The following is a 10,903-nucleotide window of genomic DNA, read 5'->3' on the forward strand; positions in this document are numbered from 1 at the left end:
CTCTCGTTGGTCGTTAGAGGTCAGGGACAAAGCCATCCTAGGAAGCGAGAAGCAGTATTCTACCCAGTCGACAAAAATGTGCTGGTGCCCTTGGCAACTACACTAACCTGCTGATAAAAAAGGTTATTGAATGAAAAAGCATTCAGTGTGAGGATCAATTCCGCAAGCTGTACAAGAGTGTGGGTGGGTAGATCAAGCACTATGCGGTTGTCCAGCTTGTGCTTGAGGACTGTAAGAACATCACTGTGGGGAATGACAGCATATAAGGATGTGATATCCATGGTAAAAATGTAACATTCTGGGCCCTCAGACTGGAAATTGTTAAAAAAAAGTTGGAGGGCATGGTAAGTGTCCTTGATATATGAAGGAAGCCCTTCAACCAATGGTCACATAAGGCTGTCGAGAAAGGCTGAGATGTGAGTTGTGGGACAGTTGCACGCTGAGACAAAGGGGCGATGATGGGATTTTCCTCTCTCATACCAGAAGAAGGCTCCACAGTCGAAATGTGTCTCTTTTCTTTTCAGCATGGAATTAGCCTTTACTTGTTCTTTTGCAGCCTACGCATGCTGATGCAGCTACCCACCTGAACTCATTAGGAATTTGTTTGGTCCACAGTCCCAGTACTGTTAGGCTTTTTTTTATCAGGGTTTTCCTTTTGTTGTTTTCTGTCTGGTCTAGGAAGCCAAAATGATCAATCCTATTGCAGTTCTCTTCTCTTGGCCATCATGGGTCAATTGCACTGAACTGAAAGCAGCATACTAACTGGAGTTGAACCTGTGGTAAGCACACAGCCCAGTACTAAACTGGTGCGTTACCTAAAGACCAATTGCAATGAACTTGGGTGCTGAAATTAGTCATTAGCTCCATACTAAAGCTGTTCTCAATTGCAATGAATTCAACGCAACAGCTGCTGCCCTCTGGAGAGTGCTAAAGTCGGAAATTAACTTAAACCACCTCTTCACATGGTTTAAGCACCACTGGATCACATTAGAACGTTCCTGAACTGAACTACATAATGAATTTATGCATCCCTTGCTTGGAATATTATTGTAACAGTAACTAAAATTACTTTCCAGTCACACCACATTTATTAATAATGAAGTTATTAATACACATGTATTGTGTTTATTAATAAAAGTGTCATTTATTAATAATGAACTTTAATGTAGATCTTCATTAGTAGCTGTGTGTAGAGACCTTAGTATGCAATAGTGTATTTTCAGATATCCTGGGGAGTGAAGAGAACTGAAATTAAGGAAAGACATATATAAATGAGGTGCAAGTCTTAAATGTGTTCTGTCACATCTGGGTGTCAGTTGAATAGATACAGTATGTTGTATTTTTATTGTGATAGCGGGGATATTCAGGAATTGGGGGGTATGGAGAATAAGTTTTGCAGGCAAATGTAAGGGTATGTTAAAGAAAAGAAACTCTTATCAGCATCTTTTTAAAATGATTATTTGTGACAGTTCTTCACAACACCATCCCTTCCCTGTCCTGTGGCTGTGGTCCAATAATAATGGTGTTGAAACAGCCCGGACGTCTTAGAGACGGAACAAGTTGATCCAGTTGATAGGTGACTTACTATCCAGGTAATAGCAAGGTTATGTAGGTCTGCACAAGACACAGTGATTGTGATGGTTCTTAATGGACTTTTACACAGACCAAATGAGAAGCATGCAAAACACTGTTTTAAAATTCTAAATGCTAAAGTCAAAGAAACAGCAACAAACTTAAATGACCAGAAAAGATTTGTTACAGACGTCTCCAAAGTTTACCTTTTTAGAGCTGCAAATATCATTTGTCTTTTTACCTATAGATGAAATCCACTCCCGTGTAATACTACCTTATATTAATGCTAATTCTGTCCAAGAAATAAAATTACTAACGCTATTGGACTTTAGCTGGGTCTTTTGCAATGATTTGCTAATCCGCTGTAAGAAATATGCCTTATTCAGTCATTGTTCAACATACCTATAACTTGCAAAGGAACAAGTAATTTATTCCATGCTGAAAAGAGAAGAAAGGAAACACGTTTCAGCTGTGGAGCCTTCTTCGGGTTACTTATCTGACTCACCATTTTAAACGGAGAATATCCACAAACGTAGATGAAAACATCCTCTAAAAATGAAATGCAACAAATATACAGTAGCCCCTGAAAGTGCCTTAGACCTATATTTATAGTATTGTCGACACACATGTACCCTATACATAAAACCATTTGTCACAATTTTCTCCGTATGAATCTATTTCAAAAGCCACCATAATACGATACATGTTCAAACTCAAACCAGCAGCTGCTGTTCGCGTTTTTTTGTGACCAATTGCAATTGAGTATCGCTTTAGTAGTTACGTAACCTTCTCTGGTACAGTATATTTTAACACAAATGCCTTTCTTAAATTACAATTTAACAATAAATTGTTAGGGACATTTAGTTAGATATATAAACACGGGACTAAGAATTATGTATTAGCCTGGCCTACGTATTAATTTACTGATTAGATTAATGGAAGTATTTTGATTCAGAGCCTCCTGCAGCCCGTGCAAATTAGAACAACAATGCTGCGCACTCAGCACTGCACCGAGTACAAATTCAACTGGTCTTCAACTTTATTCCGCGCGTTTTTTATTTTTGTTGCAATTGATCGCAGAGCTGGAGGTGAACTCCAGATAATACGGTATTAACTAGTCCGTAATTTAGTATGCGTTCTAAATCCGAAAGTTGGTTGCAGTTGACCTCGTGTTTTTGTGCATGCAGACCCTTGGGACCTCCCTGTTTGAGGGTGGGATCTGACACTGCGCGCTGTTGTTGACATACGCTCTAGTACTACTTACCGCGTTAAGTTCTACAGGTCTTTAGATTCTGATTTTGTTTGATCAAAACTACTGACTATAAAAATGGGTGTTTATGCTAAACCAATTTGCTTGCAAATAATTGATTGTATGAATATATATTCTATTCTATACAGTTCTACAAGCTACAAGTAAGAGGCACTGGTAGGCAGTTAAATTCCATATCTTGATTTGTCCTTTTTGTTTTACGTTCTGCTTCTGATGGAATGGATTGTGCCGTTTTAATCATCTTGGACGCTATAGTCTTTTTTTAGAACAGACCCGTGTGTTTTTAGTTCTATTAACTTGGTTCCTTTTGAGAGAATAGGTAATTATTCTGTACATTCTGAATGGCTTATTCTATGTATGCTTATTCATATAGTGTGGATCTTTATAGCCATACAAGTGTTTCACAGTTTTATATTTCCAGCCTAGTTGACGTTAATGCTGATGTTATTCAAGTTTTAATCAGGTATCTAGTTGATATTTGAAAATGTCAACATAACAATTGAGATAAAACAGAAGTTATAGTACTAGGTTCTTGGCAATAGATCAAAATGACAAAAACACTGGGTGTTTTGACTTCACATGATGAATCAGAGAGTAATCTTTGACTCTGAACAGTGTGTTGCACTTTAAATGCATGACTAAACTGTGCTTCTGTCATTTGTGTAATACTCCTGAAAAATAAATGATTCCTTTCATTTTGTGATTCTGTGAAAGTATAATACATGCCTTTATTACACCTAGACTAGACAATTGAAAGATGATGAAATGAGGTATCGCAATTTCCTTGTTCTCTGTAAAGAGAACATCTCGTAAGATATTAATAAACAGAAAAATAAACAGAAATACAATACTACTGTATTGGCTGGAAGTACAATATATGGAACTGTCTTTTACTTCACATATCCTTGAGTGGGGTTTCAGAACTTTGCACTTGTTTCCTGTCTAGAATACACTGCCTGCATATTTACTAACTTCCTGTTTCCAGTTTCCTCTAGGTTTCTGCAGTATATTGTTTTATTTTTATTCAGCCTATATCTTTAGGCAGGAAAGGATGACTATCTTTCTTAAAGATGTGACATAGGAAATCATTCACTTGGCAACTTTCCCATTTTTCTTCTGTCAGGCGATTACAGAATAGATGGAGTAAAAGCCTTTGGAGAACCTCTTTTTAAAACTCTTTAGTGTTGCAGGTCCAGTAATCCACAGCACTGCTGGTTTGACAAGTAGGAATTTGTAAGTCAGTCTTTAACAATTATAAACTTACAAGCATTGAATTGATTTGATTACCTTATTACCTTCCCAAGCCCAATCAGGATTCCAGTCTATGGCTATGATAACAAAGTTACTAACTCTTTTAAAAATTGTGCATATGGACGTTCTAAAGATCTAAGAAATATATACTGTAGGTATATGCATGGTGGATAGAGAACCAAATGGATCTGATACATGGGCCAGAAATACAGCTCCACCATCCATCCATCAACATCCATTTACAAAGTCTGCTTAACCCAGTGGCATTCCAACTGGACAGACTGCACATGCCTGCTCTCTCTGTAGGTGGTGCACCAGTCCATTGCAGGGCCCACAGTGAAATGGACCATTAAGAGTTGCTGATTCATCCCAGCCACCATGGACAGTGGGAGAAACCGAGTACATCGGCCACAAACCCGTGTGAGCAGGAGAGAGAGCGTGCAAGACCGACCCAAGGCCAGAATCACATCCGCTGACCACCACGCCACTGGGCCACCTGCTGCAATACCAAGACACAAGTAGAATCCTGAAGTAATTTACCCTCCCACCCTCATCCTATCAACAAGCCCTGGGCGGCAGATGCCAGTATTCAGTAGTGTGCGTTTGAAGCCTATCTATGTAGGAAGCACTGTTCTCATGTGGACAGAAAAAATGGAAGGGGGAGAGAAGCCGCAAATTGCACAAAAGCACAGCCAGAGTGGACTGTGGCCGTATGTTGACGTACGCAGTGATTGACTAAACGCTTGATTGCTGTAAAGAACGGAAATGACTTTTGCCTCACAGTTTCTATTTTTGCAATCTATCCTGCGATATAGCCATCTTTTTTTCTTTTCGTGTCAACTTCTGGAAGGAACATTTTAGCTTTTCACGGCTGCTAAGAATCCTTCTAAGCTTCTCAGCACAATTCACAGAAGACCCTGCAGCATTATCTTTCAATGCCTTATAATTCCTAAGCCATATCGCTCCAGTTCGCTGATCAAACTCATTCAGATCTCAAACACTGAAAATGGACATTTACAGAATACTAAAGAAAAGAGTGTTTTTAATATTTTCCTAACTTTCATGCAGTTTTCAGCAATCAATATGTTGTGGGAAGAGGTCCGCCTTAGACAGGCATTCACTTCTTTTTCTGACAAGTGTAATTAGTATACCATTTAGGGCGATAAATGGATTTAAGGATAATTTTGTGACTTTCCGACAGATTTCTCTATGCTGCACTTTAATATATCACAACTACTGCAGCCTTTTCTTTCATCAGGAGGTGGTCAGGCTTACAGGACAAAAGTAATCTTGGGCAGAAAAGTAAAAAATGCAATCGTCCAGCTCCATTCAAAAGCTCAGCAACTCCTGATAGAAATCCCTGCAGACGATGGAGGTAAATCAAGGGTGTAATTCTGCTGTACCGATGAACAGAAAGCAGTGGAAAGCAAACATGCCGATACAGCTTCTTTAAGTGGTACAGATTAAATGGTGTGGAATAATGAATACTCAATTTCAATCGGAACATGGACTGAGTATTGTCAGAAAAAAACGTAAAGCTGGGAGAGCAATCTCCATTTTCTCAGGTTCTGCTGGAATTAACTGCCAAGCTGGGCTCAGGGCAGAGTATAAAGTTTAAAATCGGCAGGAAAGCAGCTTCTTAGACTACATTTTCAGCCTTAATAAACCATCATTACACTGAGCATAAAGAGAGAAAGACCAGATGTTATTATACTTTCACAGGATACTATTATTAGCCAGTAAAAGCCAGAAGAGTAAAAGCATTTTTTTTCATTTTACCCAGAAAGGCCTCTTAGCATTAACCTAAATCTAATTAGTCCCAGGATCTCATTGCTAACTGGCATGTTTTCATGACTCCAGCAGAGAATTAGCATCACGATTGCCTTTTTTTTACTCTCAGTACTTAGAGTGAACTGCAGTGAAACAGGGGGTTAATAACTGGAAGGAGTGATAATCTAGGTTTGTCATCAAATAAAAAATTGGAATAATCAAAAAGCCTCTTCACTTGCCTGTGTGTGCTCATTTACAAATAAATGACACTAAATGCAGAAAGTGCCGCACTGTTAATTATTGAAAATCCATAGATCCAGGAAAAAGTCACAGAAATGTGCCCTCTGGAACCAGGTTTCAGTTCACAAACATTTTAATTGACAAATCAGATGGTGGCTGTCCTGTACAAAACAAATGTGTAGTCTAACCTTACTTTCTGAGTATGTGCCCATGGTAAACCCATTAAAGCACTTAAAAATCTCTGAGCTGTTTTATGCTGTACACTATCCTTGGTAACAGTACAACTGTTCCTTTAACAGAAATCCTGAAGATCATATGCGGCCCCTCTCCCTGGAGATCTTTAGAAATACTTGCGCTGTGAAATTCTGTTACGCTGGTGCTAAAACTGATATAATGCAGTCAAGCACCTCCGTACATTTAGAATATTCAAGCTAATTAAAGTTTAATAGGTGCACATGTTGCATGGAGTTTTAATGACCAGCAAGGGGAACAGTATTAAATCTTTTTTAAGGAACTGCAATCTTAAAAATATTAATAATTAATATCTAATAATGAATAACTGACTGGGAAAAGGTGCACAGACAGGAGAGGCAACAAGAGCCATTATTGGAGTTTTTTGCAGATGTGCTTACGAGCAAGAAGTGTAAGAGTGCCTACATTCTGCACATGTAATCTGGACCACATGATTTTCAATCTGTTAAGGGCTCATTCCTGGGTATTTCAGTTAATAAAGCTACCATTTTTTAAAAAAGAAACAGACATGATTTATAGATCGAAATCTGGGGTGAAACATCTGAACCATTTGATGACCAATATTTGTGGGTTTAAAATAGAGTGTGCTATAAAGTAAGCTGTCACACAGTCATCTATGGCCACCCTACCCATCCCCACACTGATCTCCTTCCCCTCATCTGCTTTTAACTGCTTGCTTAATCAGTTCCACTGCAAATTATCCATGCACATAAGTGTTTTTTCTTTCCATCAATTGCCTTGTTTAATCTTTTTAACAACATGGGAATATATATGATAAATGCTTATGTAGGGGAAATAACTTTTATGCCAGCGCCGTGAAGCATAGAGAGGTCAACATTTTCATATCCTCCCTGTGACTTTACTCATGTTTTAAAGATGTTGTAATTTTCAGTATTGCATACTTTGGATCCAATTTTTAATTTTTATAGCACACCATGCTCTTGTTTGGAGTTGCATTCAAAGGAACCGAGTGCCTGGCTTTCTAGATCCTAGTCTGATTCTGAAATTGCAGAGGTAAGTAAGTAGGAACGACAGAGCTAAACCATTTTTGACTAAACAGGTCTGTACAAAATGTCAGAAACAGCTTTATACAAGAAAGTCTTACCATTTGGAAACTCTTTCATAATCTATTTCTTTCACTGTCAAACAGGAGCGAGACACTAACTGGCATTAACCTAGGCACACTCCTTGACCTGGCTGACACTACAAACAGGTTAGGTATTCAAGGATTTTGTAAGGGATTACATTATAAATAAACAGACTACTGGGTGACATGGTAGCCCAATAGTTAGCATTGGTGCCTCGCAGAGCTGGGGCCCTGGGTTCATTCCCAGACTCTGCTACTGTATGAGGTTTGTACTGTATGTTCTCCCCATGCTCTTGAGGGTTTCTTCTAGGAGCTCCAGTTTCTTCCCACAGTCCAAAGACATACTGGTAGGTGAATTGGCTCCTGGGAAAATCTGCAATAGATGTGAGTGTGAGTTTGTGTGTGTCTGTCCTGTGTCTGCCCTGTGATGGAATGCCTTCCCATCCTGTGCATCCTGTATTGCACACATTGCTTGCCAAGACAGGCTCTGGCTCCCCCTGGAATGGAAAAAAAAGTTTAGAAAATGAACAGCACAATGAACTGACTACTATATGTGCAGCACCATGGACATGAAAGGGGATAATATTTTATGGTGTGGAAGAGTGTAATTGGATATGACCATAAGCCTGACAGGCTCCCCAGCATGTTGATAGAATGCTTTTATATCCCTACATGATCACTAGTAGGCACCTGTACGTAGTAGGGCATTAAGATTATTTTACCCTGTTTTCAAATTCGCCTGCACTTTAAGATCTCTAGGCACATGCACAGCTCCTTAAATGGGTGACACCTGGTCCTGAAGAAGCACTCGCTTACGCAAACAGGAATGAGCTGGCAAGCAGGGCTCAGGTCCAAGCTTGTAAATGTGACAGCCGCTGTGCATAGGAGCTGTGCAAAGCTTGCAGATTCAATCCCTAGGAAGAGCTCTTTTTATCCCATTGGAGATCAGGGCATTACAAAAATGCATGCACTCTCTGTCCAGAAGATCAGCAAGATTTAGGTTTCAACTCTAGATTGTACAGTAGCCTGGCCAAGAATGCATCATCAGCCAAATTGAGGTCATATTTGAATACGTCTTTTTTTATCTTCCAGTAAATTCTCAACAGATCCAGTCAGGATTCAGCTCTGAATGGGATCACAAACTGAAATCCAGAATCAGCGGAGTGTAGCTTGATCCTGTGAATGAAAAGCATCCAGGGGGGTCCCTGGGGACTGATGTGGGCACATGAGTGTGTAAATACAACACATTTTCCAACCACTACACAGCCAACACTGAAGACCGTGCTGTAAAAATAAATCACAGCTCACACATATACCAAATGACACACGACAGGCCTTCGCCACCACATTTTAAACCCGTCATGTGTAAAATACGATAAGGGAAGATTTTATGATCAACATTGTGTGCTCTGCAGTTTTAATTCCATATATCGTATGCTGTGTAGGTGTGAGTCCACTCCCATGCCACTGAATGCTTGATCGCCCTGGAGTGTGATTTTAATAAACATTTTTGAGACAGCTACACCTGTGTCACATTACAGCGTTGTTCTGTGATGAACACATCAGATCTCTGTCACACAGCCCCCTCCCGCAGTCAAATAAGATCTTAATCACAGGACTTATCTTCTCTCCCAGGGGGCCCGGGATGAGATCCTTGCTAAAATGAAATCCATTTAACTTCAGTCATATCAGCACACAGTGACACATCTATCCCAGACGGGAGGAGCACTTCAGAAAAACAAATTTGTGTCTAAATCACCTTCTGTAACACTGTAACACACTTAGGCCCCATCAACTGTTTCAATTAACAAGTGTTTCGGAAGAATATTATTTCCAATTTCCATTCACTTCAACTGGTTCCTTTCACTTGTTGTAACACATGTCGGAAACGGTTGTATTTTTAGACTTGAAACCCGATTGCTCAAAAATCCCAAACAAAACAAAAGCGTTAAACAAGGTTCTTCATCCTTCACATGACAAGTGGATTCCAAAACCTTCAAAGATCAGTAGGACGGTTAAACATACTCTTTGCGCATTATTCACTCTTTATTACAGCCATGCACATTCCTGTTTGCACATGTATATAGGCATATGAGTGATGCTGAGGGTTTCTTGTCAAGAGCAGGAGCAGATTTCGTGAAAAAGAAAAAGCATTTCTAAACTACTACAAACAAAAAAATGTACTCCTCCACCCACTTTCAAGAGAGCCACAAAGTGTTCTAAAATAAGTAGACCACTACTGCTGCTACAACGAATATACCAGAGTGGTCTCAATTTAACTGGGCAATCGCCTTCCGTCATTGTTGTTTACTTTTCTTAAAGATGCACACAGAACATAAAACAGCGAATAGCTGAATGTTCTCCAAGGCAGTACTTTGTGATGTCATTAAATCAACACTAGACCTCCTCTTAATGCGAGAGGAGTCTCCGCGCAAAGCCTGCAAAGAAAACAAGAGGAATCTGGAAAACATTTTCTCCTGATTTCCACTGTTACAATGTCAGGGATCAGCCCTTTTATTATCTATGGTCTCCAACAGATGCAACAGTTTTTTTTAATTTTTGGAAATCTTTGTGTGAATTTGTATCTGGTGTTCTCAGACACTCTTATAGTCTGAAAAGGTATTTTCTCCCTTTACTATAAGGCACTTCAATTTCCCATCTTTCCTTCATGACAGTAATTATGTGATTTGGAACATGTCTATTAGTTAAACTGGTCAGCTAAAACACGCCTTGCAAAGTTCATTCTTAATTTAGATTTTATGTACAGTATATGAACAAGTAATAGGTTTATTCCATGTTAAAAAAAGAAGAAAGAACGTTTCGGCCGTGGAGCCTTCTTCAGGTGTGAGCTATATGTATATATGTGATGATTGCATAATCCAAAGTAGGGATCCTGTCCTGTCAAGAGTTGTGGAATGATTCAGCACATAGATTATTCCATAAATCCTGACACTTATAAACTAGCAGCAGACCAGACCGTTTCCAATGAAATTGGATATAAACTTGATGCAAGCAACTTTATAACATAATTGTATTAACAGCCCTAGTAATCTTCTCTGTTCTAGCCTAAAAAGGTTCAGTTCTTTCTCTGTTAGTGGGTGTGCAACAGACATGCAGTACAGTATACTGTTGCTACTTGCATCCATCTCACAAATTCATGCTCACACGCAAGAAGGTTTTGCTCAGTGTTGTCAAAGCAACCATACATTTAAAGTACTTTAGGTACTTTCTACTACTTTAGGTATTGACTACCAGCAGCTATAACTGCAACTCACAACTGACAACCCACTGAAGCTCATCAGGTGTGAGCTTGGCCAGCACCTGAATAAGAGACCTCCTGGGAAAAACTAGGGTTGCTGCTGGAAGAGATATTATAGAGGCCATCAGGGGGCGCTCACCCTGCAGTCTGTGTGGGTCCTAATGCCTTGGTATAGGGATGGGGACACAATACTGTAAAAAAG

This window comes from Atractosteus spatula, chromosome 7 (assembly GCF_055471065.1).
Source record: "Atractosteus spatula isolate fAtrSpa1 chromosome 7, fAtrSpa1.hap1, whole genome shotgun sequence".
Taxonomy (NCBI): Eukaryota; Metazoa; Chordata; class Actinopteri; order Semionotiformes; family Lepisosteidae; genus Atractosteus; species Atractosteus spatula.